The 6918-nt window shown below is 34.0% G+C and overlaps 1 long non-coding RNA gene across 1 annotated transcript; it reads left to right on the plus strand.

The window, feature by feature from the left end:
* Positions 1–2554: 2554 nt before the first annotated feature.
* On the plus strand, positions 2555–6189 carry LOC131541397 (uncharacterized). Its single transcript, XR_009271489.1, has 6 exons — positions 2555–3110; positions 3208–3276; positions 3372–3444; positions 4007–4081; positions 4268–4346; positions 5792–6189. It is a non-coding gene; the product is annotated as an uncharacterized LOC131541397 (long non-coding RNA).
* The last annotated feature ends 729 nt before the right edge of the window (positions 6190–6918 follow it).

Consider the following 6918-nt stretch of genomic DNA (forward strand, 5'->3'; position numbering starts at 1 on the left):
GGTTGATTTTACTTAGTATGTGCTTGGTGATTGGTCAGATTTTTGCTACACACCCTCGAGCAGCAACACATTTTTCAGATCGTAGAACTACATGATTGGACAAGACGCTCCATTGGTATGTCAATATGTAACCTTTTACCTCTAATGTTCTTTACTAGAAGTCTAACAAGCATTTTGCCAGTTATTATTTGAACTTTTAGCAGATATTTATTTACGTATATAATAATAATAATAATAATAATAATAATAATAATAATAATTTACGTGTATATTAATAATAATAATACGTATATAATAATAATAATAATTTTATAGCTCCTTAAAAAATAAAAAGAGGAGGAGCCGACAAATATTGAGGGGCCAAACCATGTCTTATAGGTAAGCATGAGAATTAATATCCACTCGAACAATGACAGGGAGCCAGTGCAATATAGGAGTGATGCAATCATTTGTATATAATAAAATTAAAGATATACGACTCACACAATTATTTATTTATTTATTGAGAAAGTTTTTACTGTCGTTGCTGTAGATCGATTTTATTATATTATTTTTATTTTCATTAGAAGTCATTAGAAGTATAAACACTAGAGGTCAGTATTGCTTCAGTAATAAAATTAATCATTGTTCTTTTATTTCCTTCATTGAAAATCTTGGAAATCTGGAAGACATGGCCTTTATTACAAATACTGCATTTCAAACAATGCCATAGAAAATCTACTACAACATATTCAGTTAACCTATGAATTCCTGTCTACAGATACAGATGTGAATTTTGATATTTTGTTCAAGTGAAGATGAAACACTAATCCATTTCTTCTTTTATGCCTTCAACATATATAAAACAAGCATACATTGATACAGTAACTTCAAACTAATAATTTATTGTACTGTAATTTGTGCTGCCGTCTCATCAATACTTCTGAAAAAGTTATTATAGACATGTTTTGCTTTATTTATGAGGACTTTTTCACTGTTTCTGCACACCTGCACACACACACGTCAAGAGATATTACAGTGTGTGTGTGTGTGTGTGTGTGTTGTGGTCAAGGAGGCAATAACTGTGCAGAGTGATTTATGACTATATTTCCATCCTGAAGCTGACCAGATGTTAATACTTAACACTCAATTTTATACACACCAAGAGGAGAGAGACAGATTCCATTCATATTAATCATATCTTAGATCGAGTCACTAAATGTATTAAACATGGAATACAAATCATGTCCTTTACAGACTTTGATGCATATCTGCATAAAGCAAACTATAGAGAGACGCTATAATCATGTTTTCACTGAAATTACATTGGGAATAATCTCATTCTTGATTTCACATGAATTACTGGGTCAGGTGGCCCACCTGCGGAACTAAAGCGTATGAATCACAGCATATAATGAGAGCAGTGTGCCTCATTCCTCTATAAAGCAATAAGCCTCAGGGCAGCAATGGGAAATCTTGAATACATGTTGTTGATGTTATTGTTTTTTTTTTTTTTCACAATAACATTCCTGCCTCAGGCTTGGAGGATTTCAGGGCATCATACGTTATTGTTTGCGTTACATTGCACATTATAAATCCAACAAATCATCACTGTAAACTTTGAGTAAACATATTCAAAACCTTCCCACACCTCCACCTCCATAATTATTCATAAAACGGTTTGTGTGTGTGATCAGCTTGAACGAGTATGTTTTGTACAGTTCATAAGAGCGCATAATCAAAGCTTTTAGTGATGGATGAGGCCAGGGGTTACCATGGAAATGCAGAGACGTGCAATATATGTCTATAGAGGAGGTCTCAGAGAGGAAGGAATAGGAAAACTCTGTCCTCTCTGGATTCATAATTCACTACCATCCATTAAACCAAAAAAAATTATGTTTTTGTTTCTGTACAGATGCATGGTGACAGTTATGATATTTCTTAATTTATTAGCTCATTGCAGAAAAATATGGATACTGCATGAATTTGTATATTTAACCTAATTTTATGTTTTGCCTGGGAAATTGTTTTAATAAATGTTATTCATATTGTTTAGAAGGATCCATTAAATATATTTAGAAATCAAGTCAATCTATGACCGGAACTGGCAGCCTGAGCAAACAAGATCAAATAAACAAGAAATCAATCTATCTATCTATCTTATGTTATGTTATATGTTATGTTATGTTATGTTTTATGTTATGTTATGTTATGTTATGTTATGTTATGTTATGTTATGTTATGTTATGTTATGTTATGTTATGTTATGTTATGTTATGTTATGTTATGTTATGTTATGTTATGTTATGTTATGTTATGTTATGTTATGTGTATCAAAATAGGGTGGCCATTTTTCAGCTTCTTTTCCGGGCAGCAAGGCATCTGTCTTTGGTTTTTGGATACTAACGAGTGGATGTGTTGTTTCAGGTGTGCTTGAGTAGACCTCAAAAATTTGTACTGTTTGTGTTCCTCCAGAAGTTGGGAAACGCTGGTCTAGAATGATCCTCGTGTACTTCAGAACCAAATTCATGTGTTTGTGGTATGTGTTTGATTCTTTAAATAAACATGACTCGGTCTGCCCATTGCCTGAGAGTAAATCAGTATGGATGACTTCAGTTTTACCACTTAACGTCATTTTTGAGAAAGAGGAAGGCACAAATCAAGAAATGGAAAAAACCTTTCACCCACACAGTAAAATCTCCAGTGTTGAAATCCCAGTGTTAAGGACTTTTAGAGTAAAGAGTTAAAGTTGTGGTGTTGAATTTTAAAGGATTAACACTAGCTAGTGTAAACAGCACCCTCTGGCCGGTGTTAATACGGAGAATTACCCTCATTAACACTGTTGAGAGTTATTAGTGACATCCGGGACATTTTCTCGTGTGCGCGCCTAATCCGTCTGAAATATTTTTCACAGACGCCATTTTCTTTGCTCGCGATGCGGAGCATATTAGGACGGAAAACGGCGATATAAAGTGTTTAATCCTACTCACAAAGTGTGTTTTGTAATATCATATCGTTTTATAATTATGTGTTCAATGTGTTGGGTGCGGCTAAAAACGTTTATCAATGGCATTTCCTTTCACTCGCGATGCGGAACAGACGAGGACTTTTCTAAAAGGGAATATCCGAAAGTAAGTGTTTTAATCTCATTTAAAATATGTATTTTATAACATCATATTAATTTATAGCCATACTTATGTGTTGTGCTCTCCTAAATGTTTTTTTTAGAGAGATATTTTCTTTCTCTCGCGGTGCGAGCAGACGGGGAAGTTGGTTTTAACAAGGAAAACGCTGAAAGTAAGTGTTTTACCTCATTTACTATATGTATTTTATAACATCATATTGATTTATAGTGATATTCATCTGCTGTGCACTCTTAAACTTTTTCTCAGAGAGATATTTTCGTTCACTCGTGATGCTCCGGAGCAGATGAGGAAGTTGGTTTTAACGAGGAAAACGCCAAAAGTAAGTGTTTTACTTCATTTACGATATGCATTTTATAAAATAATATTACTTTATGACAATATCTATAGATGTGCGCGCCTAAACGATCCGAAACGTTTCTCACAGATGACATTTGAATTTGAAGGGAAGTGTTTTACCTCATTTATGTATATTGCAACGTCATATTGTCAAATCAAACCACTGTAAACTACCCAAATCTAAATGACAATATAAGTCATTTGTTCTTGTGTCTCATGACCAATTTTTGTGATTTCATTAAGCATGAATTGATGTGAATGTTGATGTGTCCTTATATTGGATTTGAGTGCTGTTTTTATTGAAAATAACACTTTCAGTAAACTCAAACTCTCTATACTGAGTGAATTACATTGTTCATCATTCAAAGTGATTTTGTGCCCTCACAAGTCTTGAAGAATGGCACATGAGTTGCAATTAACTACTTTAGACACTTTATTATCTTATTATCTTTAAGCATTAAATTGTGTTTTGAATTCAGCAAAAGTGAGTCGTATGGGTTTGGAATTACAATTTTAAGTAAACTAGTTATTTAATATTGTTACAGATGGTTCATGCTGGCTTAACAGAAAAATCAAAAGAAGATGATGTGCTTGAAGAGTATGAAGCCACCAATACATGGGTAAGCCACAATTGCACATTTTAAGATTATTGATTGTCATGTTTATTTAAAAAAAAAAATAAATAAATAAATAATAAAGAGTCTGATTTCTTTCTAAAAAATATATATATAAACTGTAAGTTTTTGATATGCTTGGACTGTCATTTATTTATGTGCTGTCCCATTTATGTGCATTAATTTTGATAGGAGTCGTCCAACCTCAGTGCAGAGAGATCAATGTGCACTTGGAATTGTGACTTTGTCTCTGAAAAAGACCCATTTTCTAGTAAGACTGACTTTCTTTTTACAATATACATTTACAGTGAATTAAATGCTTTTCCTTAAAGGGATAGTTCACCCAAAAATGAAAATTAAAGGGTTAGTTAAAATTAAAATTAGCCCATGTTTTACTCACCCTCAAGTCATCCTAGATGACTTTCTTCTTTCAAAAGAATCCAATCTGAGTTTTATTATCCTGGCACTTCCGAGCTTTATAATAGCAGTGGGTGGGTGTTGCTGTTCAACAGTCCAAAAGAAGTGCAATAAAGTGCATCCATCCATAATAAACAGTGCCTCACACGGCTCTGGGGAGTGAATAAAGGCCTCCTGTAGTGAATCAATGCATTTTTGTTAGAAAAATATCCATATTTAAAACAAACACTTTCCTCTAGCTTGTGCTAACAGTCGTGTGCGCAAACCGCTCCGGGTGGATGATGTAGGACTTTAGTGAAGTTTTGGCTCCAGTGAAATATGCTAGTCTCACGAGAACCAACGTTTGTTTACAGGAGCAAAGGAAGAAAATTTTCCTTACTTTAGCAAAGACAAACCACTCTCTTCTTGGCTTACATCGAAATCCTCCGACATTTCTCTTTACAAATCCTTGTTTTGTATTTCTAATTCGTGATTCGTTTGTTTTGCTCTCTGCTCTTCCGCTTTCGTCACTTCTCACCGCATGCACTACACCGACGTCCTGCGTCATCCGCCCGGAAAGGCTTCCACGTACAACATTTAGCGCAAGCTAGAGAAAAGTGTTTATAACGTTTTAAATTTGGATATTTTTCTTACAAGAACACATTGATTCGCTACAGGAAGCCTTTATTCACCCCCCAGAGACGTGTGAGGCATGTTTTATTATGGATGGATGCACTTTATTGCACTTGTTTTGGACTGTTGAACAGAAACACCCACCCACTGCCATTATAAAGTTTGGATTAGCCAGGAAATTTTTTAATATCATTCCGATTGGATTCGTCTGAAAGAAGAAAGTCATATACACCTATAGGATGCCTTGCAGGTGAGTTAATCATGGGGTAATTTGAATTTTCGGAGGAACTAACCCTTTAAGTTATTATTTACTCACCCATTTGTTTTTCTAATGCGGTATGCCCTTTTTTATTTTTCGGACCTGCTTGTCCTTATAATGTCAGTATATGCCAATAAATATCAAGCTTTTGAAAAAGATGCAAAAGGATCAGAGTGGTCGCATGTATTTCTTCTGTAGATTATTCAAAATATAACCTTTTGTGTTCCTCAGAAGAGAGAACGTCATACAGGTTTGGAACCACGTGAGGATAAATAAATAATGACAGAATTTTCAGTTTTGGGTGAAGTTCTTGTATTGCAGTTCATACTTGTCTCTGACATTTCACCTGATAATAGTTTTGATAAATGGATGTGGAATGATCCTGTTTTGGTTTTGTACTTATATTTATTTATTTTTCAATTTTACAGGGGCAGTTTTGTGATGCTGTAAATAGGAGTGGATATCTTGCTTGGCTGAAAACTGCAGAGAAACGCATCTCATCGTGCTGAAAAAAAGAATGAGAGTATTCACTCCAAGGAGGTCCAAACACCAGCACAGACTTTGATTAGTGAGCATTAACATGCATTCAGCTTTTATGGTAATGAATGGAATGCTGTTGTTTAACCTCCTAAATGTCAGCATTATAAACCTTATGAATGGACCAAATAAGAATGTTTTTTGTGTTTTTGCACTGATTTGCTTCTACATTATGATGTTTAATTGTTGTAAGAACATGTTCTTTACATGTATTGAAAACATTGAGTGTGAAGACATTTTGGTGTAGGGAAAAAATATTTACAATGTTTCAATAAAATAAATAAATGTAAACGTGTATTGTTTTGTGGGTTTATTTTTTAATATTTTCACCTGAACACTGGTGCAGTGTTGACCAGTTAATCCATAAGTGTTAACTTTCAACACCAACTTTGGTGTTCTTATCATCTATTCTGGTTGTGATATTTTACATGTTAAGAGTTTGTTAGTTAACACTGTCAGAGTGTTAAAAATGTTAACTCTTTCAAAAGTGTTAATTTAACACTTGAGCAGTGATTCCCATATGTACACTGGGTAAGTGTTAATTTTAACTCTGAGGGAGTTAAATCCACTCTTTAAATTTGCTGTGCATGGTGTAGTTTGTTTATAGACGTTTAGCATTTCACTTCTTGTTTTTAAAATTCAAAAAAGTAGTGTTTATCAAAAAAATTTGTTGATCACAGAGCTTATTTTCTGCAGCAATCCAATTAAATAAATAAAAAGATGTGGAAGAATTCTCAAAAGTGCTTTCACTCTTGACACTGGCAACATCCTTTGAGAGTCTTTACTTGTGCTACACCCTTGCAAAGCTTTTTTATTTTTTTTATTTTTTAAGTCTACATGTCATACATCTGCTTATTGGTATCCACACATTTGTTTGTGTAGGCAATGAAGTGTGAATGAAACTGGTTCATTGAGTTAATGACCTTTAGCACTTTGGGGCATGGGACTATTATATGGCAAGTATAATCATTGACATATGCCAGTTTGCTTTTCGTGTCTGTGCAAGAAGGAACATGTT

This window comes from Onychostoma macrolepis, chromosome 05, assembly GCF_012432095.1.
Source record: "Onychostoma macrolepis isolate SWU-2019 chromosome 05, ASM1243209v1, whole genome shotgun sequence".
NCBI lineage: Eukaryota > Metazoa > Chordata > Actinopteri > Cypriniformes > Cyprinidae > Onychostoma > Onychostoma macrolepis.